The 16,972-nt window shown below is 37.4% G+C and overlaps 1 non-coding gene across 1 annotated transcript; it reads left to right on the top strand.

Moving 5' to 3' along the window:
* Positions 1-8,956: 8,956 nt before the first annotated feature.
* LOC112793900 (small nucleolar RNA R71) lies at positions 8,957-9,064 on the top strand. Its single transcript, XR_003198587.1, has one exon. It is a non-coding gene; the product is annotated as a small nucleolar RNA R71 (small nucleolar RNA).
* The last annotated feature ends 7,908 nt before the right edge of the window (positions 9,065-16,972 follow it).

The raw sequence follows: 16,972 nt of genomic DNA, 5'->3' as shown, positions 1-16,972 counted from the left end.
AAATCTTTTCCTTTTTTTTATTAATTTTCGAAATTTTTTTTAAAATATTTTTCAAAATCTTTTTCTTATCTTTTACATCATATTTTCGAAATTTAGCTACCAAGTAAATGTGATTGATTCAAAAATTTGAAGTTTGTTACTTTCTTGTTAAGAAAGGTTCAATCTTTAAATTCTAGAATCTTATCTTTTAGTTTCTTGTTAGTTAAGTAATTAATTTTAATTTTAAAAATTAAATCTTTTCAAAACTAATTTCAATCATATCTTTTTAAAACCATATCTTTTAAAATCATATCTTTTCAAAAAAAATATCTTTTTAATCTTGTCTTTTCATATCTTTTTATCTTATCTAATTATCTTATCTTTTTATCTTATCTTTTTCAAAATTTGATTTCAAAATATCTTATCTAACTTATTTTCTTATCTTTTTCAAATTTAACTTTTTGGTTATTTCTTATCTTTTTCAAAACCACCTAACTACCTTTTCCTCTCTAATTTTCGAAAATACCTCCCTCTTTTTCAAAAAAATTCTTTTTAATTAACTAATTGTTTCAAGTTTTAATTTTAATTTTAATTCATCTTTAATTTTCGAAATTACTAACTCCTTTTCAAAAATATTTTCGAAAATCCCTCTCTCATCTTCTTCTATTTATTTATTTATTTACTAACACTTCTCTTCATCTCTTATCACCTCCCCTATCCTTACTCTTTATACAGACTATTCATCCCTCTCCTTCCATTATCCCCTTTCTTCTTCTACTAATAATAAGGATCCTCTTTACTATGACATAGAAGATTCCTCTTCCTTTTCTTTTCCTCTTCTCTTTCATATGAGCAGGAACAAGGAAAAAGGCATTCTTGTTGAAGCTGATCTAGAACCTGAAAGGACTCTGAAGAGGAAACTAAGAGAAACTAAATTACAACAATTCAGAGACATAGTAGAGCTCAAGGACATCAATGGTCCTTCAAGAAGGCGCCACCCTCACTAAGGTGGACTCATTCCTTGTTCTTAAATTTTTATTCTGCTTTTCATTTTTTTATGTTATATGTTTATCTATACTTGTGTCTTTATTACATGATCATTAGTAGTTAGTAACTATGTCTTAAAGTTATGAATAAATCCATTAATCCTTCACCTCTCTTAAATGAAAAATGTTTTAGTTCAAAAGAACAAGAAGTACATGAATTTTGAATTTATCATTGAATTTAATTTAATTATATTGATGTGGTGACAATACTTTTTGTTTTCTGAATGAATGCTTGAACAGTGCATATTTTTGATCTTGTTGTTTATGAATGTTAAAATTGTTGGCTCTTAAAAGAATGATGAACAAAGAGAAATGTTATTGATGATCTGAAAAATCATGAAATTGATTCTTGAAGCAAGAAAAAGCAGTGAAAAAGAAAGCTTGCGAAAAAAAAAAAGTGGCGAAAAAAATAAAATAGAAAGAAAAAGAAAAAGCAAGCAGAAAAAGCCAATAGCCCTTAAAACCAAAAGGCAAGGGTAAAAAAGATCCAAGGCTTTGAGCATCAATGGATGGGAGGGCCCAAGGAAATAAAATCCAGGCCTAAGCGGCTAAATCAAGCTGTCCCTAACCATGTGCTTGTGTCATGAAGGTCCAAGTGAAAAGCTTGAGACTGAGTGGTGAAAGTCGTGATCCAAAGCAAAAAGAGTGTGCTTAAGAGCTCTGGACACCACTAACTGGGGACTCTAGCAAAGCTGAGTCACAATCTGAAAAGGTTCACCCAGTTATGTGTCTGTGGCATTTATGTATCCGGTGGTAATACTGGAAAACAAAGTGCTTAGGGCCACGGCCAAGACTCATAAGTAGCTGTGTTCAAGAATCAACATGCTTAACTAGGAAAGTCAATAACACTATCCGAAATTCTAAGTTCCTAGAGAAGCCAATCATTCTGAACTTCAAAGGAAAAAGTGAGATGCCAAAACTGTTCAGAAGCAAAAAGCTACAAGTCCCGCTCATCTAATTATAATTAATATTCATTGATATTCTGGAATTTATAGTATATTCTCTTCTTTTTATCCTAATTGATTTTCAGTTGCTTGGGGACAAGCAACAATTTAAGTTTGGTGTTGTGATGAGTGGATAATTTATACGCTTTTGGCATTGTTTTTAGGTAGTTTTTAGTAAGTTCAAGCTACTTTTAGGGATGTTTTCATTAGTTTTTATGTTAAATTCACATTTCTGGACTTTACTATGAGTTTGTGTGTTTTTCTGTGATTTCAGGTAAATTCTGGCTGAAATTGAGGGACTTGAGCAAAACTCTGAAAGAAGCTGACAAAAGGACTGCTGATGCTGTTGGAATCTGACCTCCCTGCACTCGAAATGGATTTTCTGGAGCTACAGAACTCCAAATGGCGCGCTCTCAACGGCGTTGGAAAGTAGACATCCAGAGCTTTCCAGCAATATATAATAGTCCATGCTTTATTCGGAAATTGACGACGTAACTTGGCGTTGAACGCCAAGTACATGCTGCTGTCTGGAGTTAAACGCCAGAAAAACGTCATGATCCGGAGTTGAACGCCCAAAACACGTCATAACTTGGAGTTCAACTCCAAGAAAAGCCTCAGCTCGTGGATAGATCAAGCTCAGCCCAAACATACACCAAGTGGGCCCCGGAAGTGGATTTAAGCATCAATTACTTACTCATGTAAACCCTAGTAGCTAGTCTAGTATAAATAGGATAAGTTACTATTGTATTAGACATCTTTTGACAGTTTAATCTCTTGACTATTCGGTCACTTGATCATGGAGAGGGCTGGCCATTCGGCCATGCCTGAACCTTTTACTTATGTATTTTCAACAGTGGAGTTTCTGAACACCATAGATTAAGGGTGTGGAGCTCTGCTGTACCTCAAGTTTCAATACAATCACTATTACTTTTTATTCAATTCTATTTTATTCTTATTCCAAGATATACGTTATACTTAACTTGATGAATGTGATGATCCGTGACACTCATCATCATTCTCACCTATGAACGCACGTGACTGACAACCACTTCCGTTCTACCTTAGGCCGGGCGCATATCTCTTAGATTCCCCAACAGAATCTTCGTGGTATAAGCTAGATAGATGGCGGCATTCATGAGGATCCGGAAAGTCTAACCTTGTTTGTGGTATTCCGAGTAGGATCCTGGGAATCCGGAAAGTCTAACCTTGTCTGTGGTATTCCGAGTAGGATTCCGGTATTGAATGACTGTGACGAGCTTCAAACTCCTGAAGGCTGGGCGTTAGTGACAAACGCAAAAGAATCAATGGATTCTATTCCAACCTGATTGAGAACCGACAGATGATTAGCCGTGCTGTGACAGAGCATAGGAACGTTTTCACTGAGAGGACGGGATGTAGCCATCAACCATGGGTGATGCCTCCAGACGATTAGCCGTGCAGTGACAGCGCATAGGATCATTTTCCCGAGAGGATTGAAAGTAGCCACCGATGATGGTGATGCCCTACATACAGCTTGCCATGGAAAGGAGTAAGAAGGATTGAAGGAAGAGTGAGTAGTGAAGCAGAGTTTCAAGAGGAGCACAGCATCTCCATACACCTATCTGAAATTCTCACTATTGATTTACATAAGTATTTCTATCCCTTTTTATTTTCTATTTTATTATTAATTTTCGAAACCATAAACCAATTTAATCTGCCTAACTGAGATTTACAAGGTGACCATAGCTTGCCTCATACCAACAATCTCTGTGGGATCGACCCTTACTCTCGTAAGGTTTATTACTTGGACGACCCAGTACACTTGCTGGTTAGTTGAACGGAGTTGTGAACTATGGTATTGGCATCATGTTTTTGGCGCCATTACCAGGGAATGAAAAGCAATAAATTTTGCAAAATGGAATAACAAGTGAATCACAATTTCGTCCACCAAGTTTTTGGCGCCGTTGCCGGGGATTGTTCGAGTATGGACAACTGACGGTTCATCTTGTTGCTCAGATTAGGTAATTTTCTTTTCAAAAATCTTTTTCAAAAATTTTTCTTTTATTTTTCGTTTTTCCAAAAATATTTTCGAAAAAAAATAATAAAAATACAAAAAAAATCATAAAATCATAAAAACCAAAAATATTTTGTGTTTCTTGTTTGAGTCTTGAGTCAATTTTTAAGTTTGGTGTCAATTGCATGCTTTAAAAATTTTTTCTTGCATTTTTTGAAAATTCATGCATTCATGGTGTTCTTCATGATCTTCAAGTTGTTCTTGACAAGTCTTCTTGTTTGATCTTGAGGTTTTCTTGTTTTGTGTTTTTTGTTGTTTTTCATATGCATTTTTCGTTTGTTAGAGTCCATGCATTAAAGATTTCTAAGTTTGGTGTCTTGCATGTTTTCTTTGCATCAAAAATTTTTCAAAATTATGTTCTTGATGTTCATCATGATCTTCAAAGTGTTCTTGGTGTTCATCTTGACATTCATAGTGTTCTTGCATGCATCTTGTGTTTTGATCCAAAATCTTTATGTTTTGGGTCATTTTTGTGTTTTTCTCTCTCATCATAAAAAAAATTCAAAAAAATAAAAAAATTATCTTTTCCTTTTTTATATCCTAATTTTCGAAAATTTGAGTTGACTTAGTCAAAAATTTTAAAAATTAGTTGTTTCTTACAAGTCAAGTCAAAGTTTCAATTTTAAAAATCTTATCTTTTCAAAACTTTTTCAAAAATTAAATCTTTTCCTTTTTTTTATTAATTTTCGAAAATTTTTTTTAAAATATTTTTCAAAATCTTTTTCTTATCTTTTACATCATATTTTCGAAAATTAGCTAACAAGTAAATGTGATTGATTCAAAAATTTGAAGTTTGTTACTTTCTTGTTAAGAAAGGTTCAATCTTTAAATTCTAGAATCTTATCTTTTAGTTTCTTGTTAGTTAAGTAATTAATTTTAATTTTAAAAATTAAATCTTTTTCAAAACTAATTTCAATCATATCTTTTTAAAACCATATCTTTTAAAATCATATCTTTTCAAAAAAAATATCTTTTTAATCTTGTCTTTTCATATCTTTTTATCTTATCTAATTATCTTATCTTTTTATCTTATCTTTTTCAAAATTTGATTTCAAAATATCTTATCTAACTTATTTTCTTATCTTTTTCAAATTTGACTTTTTGGTTATTTCTTATCTTTTTCAAAACCACCTAACTACCTTTTCCTCTCTAATTTTCGAAAATACCTCCCTCTTTTTCAAAAAAATTCTTTTTAATTAACTAATTGTTTCAAGTTTTAATTTTAATTTTAATTCATCTTTAATTTTCGAAATTACTAACTCCTTTTCAAAAATATTTTCGAAAATCCCTCTCTCATCTTCTTCTATTTATTTATTTATTTACTAACACTTCTCTTCATCTCTTATCACCTCCCCTATCCTTACTCTTTATACAGACTATTCATCCCTCTCCTTCCATTATCCCCTTTCTTCTTCTACTAATAATAAGGATCCTCTTTACTATGACATAGAATATTCCTCTTCCTTTTCTTTTCCTCTTCTCTTTCATATGAGCAGGAACAAGGAAAAAGGCATTCTTGTTGAAGCTGATCCAGAACCTGAAAGGACTCTGAAGAGGAAACTAAGAGAAACTAAATTACAACAATTCAGAGACATAGTAGAGCTCAAGGACATCAATGGTCCTTCAAGAAGGCACCACCCTCACTAAGGTGGACTCATTCCTTGTTCTTAAATTTTTCTTCTGCTTTTCATTTTTTTATGTTATATGTTTATCTATACTTGTGTCTTTATTACATGATCATTAGTAGTTAGTAACTATGTCTTAAAGTTATGAATAAATCCATTAATCCTTCACCTCTCTTAAATGAAAAATGTTTTAATTCAAAAGAACAAGAAGTACATGAATTTCGAATTTATCATTGAATTTAATTTAATTATATTGATGTGGTGACAATACTTTTTGTTTTCTGAATGAATGCTTGAACAGTGCATATTTTTGATCTTGTTGTTTATGAATGTTAAAATTGTTGGCTCTTAAAAGAATGATGAACAAAGAGAAATGTTATTGATGATCTGAAAAATCATGAAATTGATTCTTGAAGCAAGAAAAAGCAGTGAAAAAGAAAGCTTGCGAAAAAAAAAGTGGCGAAAAAAAAATAAAATAGAAAGAAAAAGAAAAAGCAAGCAGAAAAAGCCAATAGCCCTTAAAACCAAAAGGCAAGGGTAAAAAGGATCCAAGGCTTTGAGCATCAATGGATAGGAGGGCCCAAGGAAATAAAATCCAGGCCTAAGCGGCTAAATCAAGCTGTCCCTAACCATGTGCTTGTGTCATGAAGGTCCAAGTGAAAAGCTTGAGACTGAGTGGTTAAAGTCGTGATCCAAAGCAAAACGAGTGTGCTTAAGAGCTCTGGACACCACTAACTGGGGACTCTAGCAAAGCTGAGTCACAATCTGAAAAGGTTCACCCAGTTATGTGTCTGTGGCATTTATGTATCCGGTGGTAATACTGGAAAACAAAGTGCTTAGGGCCACGGCCAAGACTCATAAGTAGCTGTGTTCAAGAATCAACATGCTTAACTAGGAAAGTCAATAACACTATCCAAAATTCTAAGTTCCTAGAGAAGCCAATCATTCTGAACTTCAAAGGAAAAAGTGAGATGCCAAAACTGTTCAGAAGCAAAAAGCTACAAGTCTCGCTCATCTAATTATAATTAATATTCATTGATATTCTGGAATTTATAGTATATTCTCTTCTTTTTATCCTAATTGATTTTCAGTTGCTTGGGGACAAGCAACAATTTAAGTTTGGTGTTGTGATGAGCGGATAATTTATACGCTTTTTGGCATTATTTTTAGGTAGTTTTTAGTAAGTTCAAGCTACTTTTAGGGATGTTTTCATTAGTTTTTATGTTAAATTCACATTTCTGGACTTTACTATGAGTTTGTGTGTTTTTCTGTGATTTCAGGTAAATTCTGGCTGAAATTGAGGGACTTGAGCAAAACTCTGAAAGAAGCTGACAAAAGGACTGCTGATGCTGTTGGAATCTGACCTCCCTGCACTCGAAATGGATTTTCTGGAGCTACAGAACTCCAAATGGCGCGCTCTCAACGGCGTTGGAAAGTAGACATCCAGAGCGCGCCATTTGGAGTTCTGTAGCTCCAGAAAACCCATTTCGAGTGCAGGGAGGTCAGATTCCAACAGCATCAGCAGTCCTTTTGTCAGCCTTTTTCAGAGTTTTGCTCAAGTCCCTCAATTTCAGCCAGAATTTACCTGAAATCACAAAAAAACACACAAACTCATAGTAAAGTCCAGAAATGTGAATTTAACATAAAAACTAATGAAAAAATCCCTAAAAGTAGCTCAAACTTACTAAAAAACTACCTAAAAACAATGCCAAAAAGCGTATAAATTATCCGCTCATCAGGCTCTGTTTGGCTCTGTTTTGAGAGAAGCTCTTCATGCTTCCTCTCCATGGTTACAGAGGGATATCCTTGAGCCTTAAACACAAGGGATTCTTTATTCACTTGAATGATCAATTCTCCTCTGTCAACATCAATCACAGCCTTTGCTGTGGCTAGGAAAGGTCTGCCAAGGATGATGGATTCATCCATGCACTTCCCAGTCTCTAGGACTATGAAATCAGCAGGGATGTAATGGTCTTTAACTTTTACCAGAACATCCTCTACAAGTCCATAAGCTTGTTTTCTTGAATTATCTGCCATCTCTAGTGAGATTTTTGCAGCTTGCACCTCAAAGATCCTTAACTTCTCCATTACAGAGAGAGGTATGAGGTTTATGCTTGACCCTATGTCACACAGAGCCTTCTTAAAGGTCATGGTGCCTACTGTACAAGGTATTGAGAACTTTCCAGGGTCCTGTCTCTTTTGAGGTAATCTCTGCCTAGTCAAGTTATCCAGCTCTTTGGTGAGCAAAGGGGGTTCATCCTCCCAAGTCTCATTACCAAATAACTTGTCATTTAGCTTCATGATTGCTCCAAGGTACTTAGCAACTTGCTCTTCAGTGACATCTTCATCCTCTTCAGAGGAAGAGTACTCATCAGAGCTCATGAATGGCAGAAGTAAATTCAATGGAATCTCTATGGTCTCAGTGTGAGCCTCAGATTCCCATGGTTCCTCATTAGGGAACTCATTGGAGGCCAGTGGACATCCATTGAGGTCTTCCTCAGTGGCGCTCACTGCCTCTTCCTCCTCTCCAAATTCGGACATGTAGGTCATGTTAATCGCCTTGCACTCTCCTTTTGGATTCTCTTCTGTATTGCTTGGAAGAGTGCTAGGAGGGAGTTCAATAATTTTCTTATTCAGCTGACCCACTTGTGCCTCCAAGTTTCTAATGGAGGACCTTGTTTCAGTCATGAAACTTTGAGTGGTTTTGATTAGATCAGAGACCATGGTTGCTAAGTCAGAATGGCTCTGCTTAGAATTCTCTGTCTGTTGCTGAGAAGATGATGGAAAAGGCTTGCCATTGCTAAACCTGTTTCTTCCACCATTATTGTTGTTGAAACCTTGTTGAGGTCTCTGTTGATCCTTCCATGAGAGATTTGGATGATTTCTCCATGAAGGATTATAGGTGTTTCCATAGGGTTCTCCCATGTAATTCACCTCTTCTATTGAAGGATTCTCAGGATCATAAGCTTCTTCTTCAAATGAAGCGTCCTTAGTACTGCCTGGTGCAGCTTGCATTCCAGACAGACCTTGAGAAATCATATTGACTTGTTGAGTCAATATTTTGCTCTGAGCCAATATGGCATTCAGAGTATCAATCTCAAGAACTCCTTTCTTCTGATTTGTCCCATTGTTCACAGGATTCCTTTCAGAAGTGTACATGAATTGGTTATTTGCAACCATTTCAATTAGTTCTTGAGCTTCTGCAGACGTCTTCTTCAGATGAAGAGATCCTCCAGCAGAGCTATTCAAAGACATCTTGGACAGTTCAGACAGACCATCATAGAAGATACCTATGATGCTCCATGCAGAAAGCATGTCAGAAGGGCACTTTCTGATCAATTGTTTGTATCTTTCCCAAGCTTCATAGAGGGATTCACCTTCCTTCTGTCTGAAGGTTTGAACTTCCACTCTAAGCTTACTCAATTTTTGAGGTGGAAAGAACTTTGCCAAGAAGGCATTGACTAGCTTTTCCCAAGAGTTCAGGCTTTCTTTAGGTTTGTGAGTCCAACCATATCCTAGCTCTGTCTCTTACAGCAAAAGGGAATAGCATAAGTTTGTAGACCTCAGGGTCAACCTCATTAGTCTTGACAGTGTCACAGATTTGCAAGAACTCAGCTAAAAACTGATGAGGATCTTCCAATGGAAGTCCATGGAACTTGCAATTCTGTTGCATCAGAGAAACTAATTGAGGCTTAAACTCAAAGTTGTTTGCTCCAATGGTAGGGATAGAGATGCTTCTCCCATAGAAGTCGGGAGTAGGTGCAGTAAAGTCACCCAGCACCTTCCTTGCATTGTTGGCATTGTTGTTGTTTTCGGCTGCCATATCTTCTTCTCGTTTGAAGATTTCTGTTAGGTCCTCAGAGAGTTGTGCCTTAGCTTCTCTTAGCTTTCGCTTCAAGGTCCTTTCAGGTTCAGGGTCAGCCTCAACAAGAATGCTTTTGTCTTTGCTCCTGCTCATATGAAAGAGAAGAGAACAAGAAAATATGGAATCCTCTATGTCACAGTATAGAGATTCCTTGAGGTGTCAGAGGAAAAGAAAAATGGAAGGAAGAGGTAGAAAATTTGAACTTATCTAGGAAAGATGGAGTTCGAATTGTGCATTGAGGAGTAGTGTTAGTCCATAAATAGAAGGATGTAAGAAGAGGGGAAGAAATTATCGAAAATTAAGTAAGAGATTTTAAAAACATTTTGAAAAACACTAATTGATTTTCGAAAACTAAGAGTGGAAAAGAAATCAAGTGATTTTTGAAAAAGATTTTAAAAAGATATGATTGAAAACTATTTTGAAAAAGATGTGATCAAGAATATATGATTTGAAAAACGATTTAAAAAGATTTGATTTTAAAAATTAATGACTTGGCTAACAAGAAAAGATATGATTCAAACATTAAACCTTTCTCAACAGAAAAGGCAACATACTTGAAATGTTGAATCAAATCATTAATTGATAGCAAGTATTTTTGAAAATGGAAAGAAATTGATTTTGAAAAAGATTTGATTGAAAAGATTTGATTTGAAAAAGATTTGATTTTGAAAAATTTTGAAAACTTAAAAAAAATTGGCATTAAAAACAAAATCTTCCCTCTTGTGCCATCCTGGCGTTAAACGCCCAGAATGGTGCACATTCTGGCGTTTAACGCCCAAAACTCACCCCTTTTGGGCGTTAAACGCCCAACCAGGCACCCTGGCTGGCGTTTAAACGCCAGTTTTCCTTCTTCACTGGGCATTTTGAACACCCAGCTTTTTCTGTGTAATTCCTCTGTAGTATGTTCTGAATCTTCAATTCTCTGTATTATTGACTTGAAAAGACACAAATTAAAATTTTTTTGGATTTTTTAAAAATGAGGAATAATCAAAATGCAACTGAAATCAAATAAACAATGCATGCAAGACACCAAACTTAAAAGTTTGTATACTATTGACACTAACAAGTTGAGAATGCATATGAGAAACAACAAAACACACAAGACAAGAGAATTTAAAGACCAGAGCAAGTAAATCATCAAGAACAACTTGAAGATCACTGAAGACACATGAAAAATGCAAGAAGAACGGAAACATGCAATTGACACCAAACTTAAAATGAGACTAATGTCTCAATAAGAAACATAAAATATTTTTGTTTTTTTTTATTTTTTTAATTTTTTTGGATTTTTCGAAAGTTAAGCGGAAAAGAAAATAAAGATATCAAAATTCTTAATGAGAATTCCAGGAATCATGCAATGTTAGTCTAAAGCTTCAGTCTAAAGGAATTAGACATGGCTAGCCAAGCTTCAGCAGGACACTGCATTCAAGAGCTAAATTGATGAAAATCAATCAGCTTTGGTGATGATAAGAACATCACCTTGAAACACTAGAATTCATTCTTAAGAACTCTGAAGAAAAATACCTAATCTAAGCAAAAAGATGAACCGTCAATTGTCCAAACTCAAACAATCCACGGCAACGGCACCAAAAACTTGGTGCGCGTAAATTGTGATCATCAATGGCGCCATCAATATGGTTCGCACAATTGTAATCTTAACTCTTTATCACAACTTCGCACAACTAACCAGCAAGTGCACTGGGTCGTCCAAGTAATAAACCTTACGCGAGTAAGGGTCGATCCCACGGAGATTGTTGGTATGAAGCAAGCTATGGTCACCTTGTAAATCTTAGTCAGGAAGATTCAAATGATTATGGATGATATACGAATAAAGCATAAAGATAGAGATACTTATGTAATTCATTGGTGAGAATTTCAGATAAGCGAATGGAGATGCTTTGTCCCTTCCGTCTCTCTGCTTTCCTACTGTCTTTATCCAATCCTTCTTACTCCTTTCCATGGCAAGCTGTATGTAGGGTTTCACCATTGTCAGTGGCTACCTCCCATCCCCTCAGTGAAAATATTCTACGCACCCTGTCACGGCACGGCTAATCATCTGTCAGTTCTCAATCAGGTTGGAATAGAATCCAGTGATTCTTTTGCGTCTGTCACTAACGCCCAGCCTTCAGGAGTTTGAAACTCGTCACACTCATTCAATCATTGAATCCTACTCAGAATACCACAGACAAGGTTTAGACCTTCCGGATTCTCTTGAATGCCGCCATCAATTCTAGCTTATACCACGAAGATCCGATCAAGGGATCCAAGAGATAAACATTCAAGCCTTGTTTGCTTGTAGAACAGAAGTGGTTGTCAGGCACTCGTTCATAAGTGAGAATGATGATGAGTGTCACATAATCATCACATTCATCATGTTCTTGGGTGCAAATTAATATCTTAGAACAAGAATAAGCTGAATTGAATAGAAGAACAATAGTAATTGCATTAATACTCGAGGTACAGCAGAGCTCCACACCTTAATCTATGGTGTGTAGAAACTCCACCATTGAAAATACATAAGAACAAGGTCTAGGCATGGCCGTGAGGCCAGCCCCCATGATCTAAGATAGCATAAGACTAAAGATAGCTACCAAGATGATCTAAGAACTAAACGTCCAAAGATGAGAATACAATAGTAAAAGGTCCTATTTGTAGAGAACTAGTAGCCTAGGGTTTACAAGGATGAGTAAATGACATAAAAATCCACTTCCGGGCCCACTTGGTGTGTGCTTGGGCAGAGCATTGAAGCATTTTCGTGTAGAGACTTCTCTTGGAGTTAAACGCCAGCTTTTGTGCCAGTTTGGGCGTTTAACTCCCATTTTTGTGCCAGTTCTGGCATTTAACGCCGGGCAGTTTTGAGCTGATTTAGAACGCCAGTTTGGGCCATCAAATCTTGGATAAAGTATGGACTATTATACATTTCTGGAAAGCCCATGATGTCTACTTTCCAACGCAGTTGAGAGCGCACCAATTGGGCTTCGGTAGCTCCAGAAAATCTACTTTGAGTGCAGGGAGGTCAGAATCCAACAGCATCTGCAGTCCTTTTCAGCCTCTGAATCAGATTTTTGCTCAGGTCCCTCAATTTCAGCCAGAAAATACATGAAATCACAGAAAAACACACAAACTCATAGTAAAGTCCAGAAAAGTGAATTTTAACTAAAAACTAATAAAAATATAATAAAAACTAACTAAAACATACTAAAAACATACTAAAAACAATGCCAAAAAGCGTATAAATTATCCGCTCATCAATCATCATCATCGTCAGGGTCGTCAGGGACAATTTTACCGTCCTTCACAATGTTGTCCAAGTTGAAGAGAGTAAGGTCGAGCTCGGGCGCAAGAACTTGAACCTGCTCCTTCAGGTTTTCATAAGCAGCATTTACGCTGCCTACAAGGTGACCCTGGAGCTCGGCATAATTAGCTCGGGCAGACTCCAAATCCTCCCTGAGACGCATCATTTCCCTATAGGTCGTGACATAGCTCTGCTTGTGCTTCAACGCTATGTCCTCATCCAACTTTGCAGAAGCTGCCAAAGCAACAGTAGTAGTCTTCTCACCCTCCAACTCTCTCTCCAATTTGGTCACCTTCACCTTGAGCTCCTCCTTTAAACCCTTCATCCGGTCGAACTCCAACTTAGCCTCCTTTATAAAGGCCTTAATAGCATGAATGGGAAGATCCTGGGCAGTCTGATATAAAGCCTCCTCCTTGTGTGCCATCTTGACGCTACTCCGAGTAATAAAGTCCAGATGGCAGAGAAGAGAAACATCGTCAGTAGGGATAGTACCATAAGAACCAATTTGCTGGTCCACAAACTCGATAACATCAAAATAAGGGGCATCAAGGTTAAAAGGCTCAGCTGTTTTTTATTTTTTCGAAGGAGGAGCGATAGGTGGAAGTAAAGTAGTAGTAGAAGTCTGAGGAGGATCAACCAGGTGAACTTGAAGAGTGGGGATCATCCTCCTCGAGCCAGGAGAGCACGACACAGACAGTTTAGAAGGAACCTGGCAAGACCCTTCCCTAGTAACCTTGGCCGAAATGTTATGGGCCACCATAACTTTTCTTGCCTTTTTAAAGGCCTTCATAGAGTCGTTATTCTTCGCCATCCCTGAAAAACAAAAGAAACCATAGAAGCAGATTACAAACTAGAAAACAAAGAAAGCAAAGTAAAGTGGAGCAAAATAAAATACCCAGCACAGTTCGGATTAAGGACGAATCCCCCAAAAATTTCTTTGTATCAAGTAGGGAGGCTCTCCCTAAATATCCTCCAAGACAGTCACAAAAGCCTGCTCATCCTCGTCCAATATTTCCCAAGTATACCTAGACACCACTACGTTCTTCTGCCATTCTAAGGGAAAGCGGGGCTCGCCATTCTCATCCAAAAAGAAAGGACGAGCTCCTTCAACAGATCGGATCTTAAAAAAGTAATTCTTAAAATCCCGGAAGGACTCATCATACATGGAAAAAACTTTATGTCCCTGGGCCAACCTAAAAGAAATTCAAGAAGCTTTCTTTTTGGTAGTCCCAGGCTTGGTCAACACAAAGAGATACAGAAAAAGAGTTTGAGAAGGCGTAACACCAAATTCTTGACAAACCAACTGAAAAATCTTAATGAAACCCCAAGAATTCGGATGAAGCTAAGATGGGGCTACATTACAAGACCATAACAGGTCGGTCTCAAAAGAAGTGAAGGGAAGGGTGATGTTCATCTGGCTAAAAAAGAAATCATATGCATAAAAAGGGACGCTCCCCCTGGGTCAGAACAGGGAAGCAGACCCTTTCGTCAGAATCAGGTGCTACCAATTCATAGTTGTTTTCTTGATCCCCACTACTACATATTCGATGATGTTTCTTAAGCTCCACAAAGAATTCTGAATTAGCTAGAGATACACATAGCAACACAAGGGAGTCCAACCAGTCGGACATCCCCTCAGGAACCTTAGAAGACGCCTCGACAATATTTTTGCGAGAAGACATGGCCAACTAATCCTACAAACAATAAAAGAAAATGGATTACTAACCAAAAAACAACTCGGGCGATATTAAAACAACTCGGACAATATGATCTGGAGCAATACAAACAGTAAAAGAAAAGCCCCAAGATACACACAAGGTCCAGGGGCATCCTTTTGGAGGCAGTGACACAGAGCGAAAGACTCAGGAAAACCTATAGAAGCTAAAATAACCTAGCAAAAGACTTTTAAGAAAAAAAGACGCAAATCAGAGCAAGATCACCAAGAAAATTATCGTTCTCTACAAAGCTATCACAACAAAGAAGAGACTTTCTTTCAAATCCACACTCCGAAGAGAAAAATGGATTGTTAAAACCGCCTCTCAACTACAGTTTCAGTATACAAAAACTACCAAGCAACAAAATATACCAAGAAAAAATCATCAAAGACGCAACCTTTCCCAGAATCAAACAAGCCATTATCCCAACAAGCCACAAAATCTACAGAAGTAGTAAACAAACATGTAAAGCCTTAAAACCCCATCCATCAGTAGAAACACCAAACTACACATAAGGTTGAAAGAAAGCCAGAAAAGTACATCACAATGAACAGACAGGCACAGAAACACGAAAAGGTCCAAGCTTTTCGACAATGTGTTCAAACAAAATTTAAACTTTTCCAAGAAATAAAGGAGCAACGAGAAAAGTAAAGAAACGAGAAGCCAACCTGAAAGAAAAAAGCTCTAAAGAAGTTGAAAGACGAAGGAACGAAATTTCCCTTCAAACAAAGCACCAACAATCACCAAACAGCGTCACGAGGAAAAATGCGAATGTGCAAAGTCTTAGGCAAAGCAGAAAGATAGAGAGAAAAGGGGGGAAGTTACAGAGAAGAGAAAAAACCGTTTTCTATGTGTAAAGTTCAAAATAAAAGAAGCAAGAGAAACGGGGCATTAAAAACCAATTAATGAGGGTATTAAAGCCTCGCACATTTCCAAGATAAAAAAGGTTAAAAGCGCGCGCTTCTAAAAGCGAAGGAGAAACGCTTCACGTTCAAGAGCTGCAGCAAAGTCGACAAAATGCATGAGTTTGGCTTTACCGTAAAAGGATCGAAGTCCTAAAACTGAAGACTCGACTTCAGAACAGAAGACCGAGCTCGAGCAGGGGCACTGTTGATACCTTGGGTCGAGCTGTCCGACCCGGGATGTTCTACGGACAAGTTAACCGACCTCTTCAGGTCAGGACAATCCGACCTCTTCTCAAAGAGCTTGGCCAAATTACCAGAAAAGCCCAAAAAAGGGCCCAAATGGAGGACCACGCCCCAAATTCTAAGGCATCCCAAGCCTACAGAGAGAAGGGCGGTTCCCTTGAAGATAAGATGACCTCATTTGAAGATAAAGATAAGATAACTAACTTATCTTATCTAAGAAGGTCACTCTATGCCATTATAAATACACTAGAGCACCCAGGTATAACTCAAACTCTGATTCTACAAAAAACCTGCTTAATACCCTTGCTAACTTAAGCATCGGAGTCTCTTGCAGGTACCACCACCCTCCGGTGAAGAAGGATCAGCAGCATTGCTAGTCCAACAAGTCGGACACGACAGCTCCGGCCGCCACGCACAAGCCGGACACGTCATCTCCAATCAGTACAGAAGGTCTCATCCGAGATCGACCTACAGTTTCAGGTAACCCTCGGAACAGGATTGCTAGTCAACACCACCTTCATTCCTGGGGAAAAACCTTCAGTGGGGATTTTTTTGGTTTATCCATCCCCTGGGTACTTTCTTCTTTTTTGGGACCTCCTCCTTGGTGGATGATGCATTCCCGACACCAAACTTAGGTTTGATGTCAGGAGGGATTTTATTGATTGTTACTAAAGGAGGTTTGAGCTGCAAATTCTGTTGTGTATTATCAGGGGGTTCTTGAAGGTTTGGAGTAATAAGCTCAGTTTGCATGCACCTCTCTTCTTCACCTGCTGAATGTATATCTTCGAAGACATGAAAGACCAGTTGCTCATTATGCACTTTAAGCACTAATTCACCCACCTCTGCATCGATTATAGCTCTCCCAGTGATTAGGAATGGTCTTCCTAGAATTATAGACGCATTTTCATCCTCCCCCGTGTCAAGAATCACAAAAGCTGCTGGGAGGAAGAACTTACCCACTTTGACCAAGATATTCTCCACTAATCCGTATGCAAGCTTTATAGATTTGTCTGCCATTTGTAATGCTATCCTTGTGGGTTGTGCCTCTTGGATTTGTAGCTTCTTCATCACAGACAAGGGCATTAAATTGATGCTTACTCCCAGATCACATAATGCTTTCTCAAAGGTTGTGCTCCCAATAGTGCATGGAATTTGAAAGCTCCCGGGATCCAGCATCTTCCTTGACAAGTTATTCTGAATGATGGCATTACATTCCTTAGTCAGGACCACTGTCTCGTCTCCCTTTAAAGGCTTCTTCTTTGACAACAACTCCTTCGTGAATTTGACATAGAGAGGCATTTG

The sequence above is a fragment of the Arachis hypogaea genome, chromosome 3 (genome assembly GCF_003086295.3).
Source record: "Arachis hypogaea cultivar Tifrunner chromosome 3, arahy.Tifrunner.gnm2.J5K5, whole genome shotgun sequence".
In the NCBI taxonomy this organism is placed as follows: Eukaryota; Viridiplantae; Streptophyta; class Magnoliopsida; order Fabales; family Fabaceae; genus Arachis; species Arachis hypogaea.
Note: the sequence above shows the minus strand (reverse complement) of the source record. Positions and strands in the feature narration are given on the sequence as shown.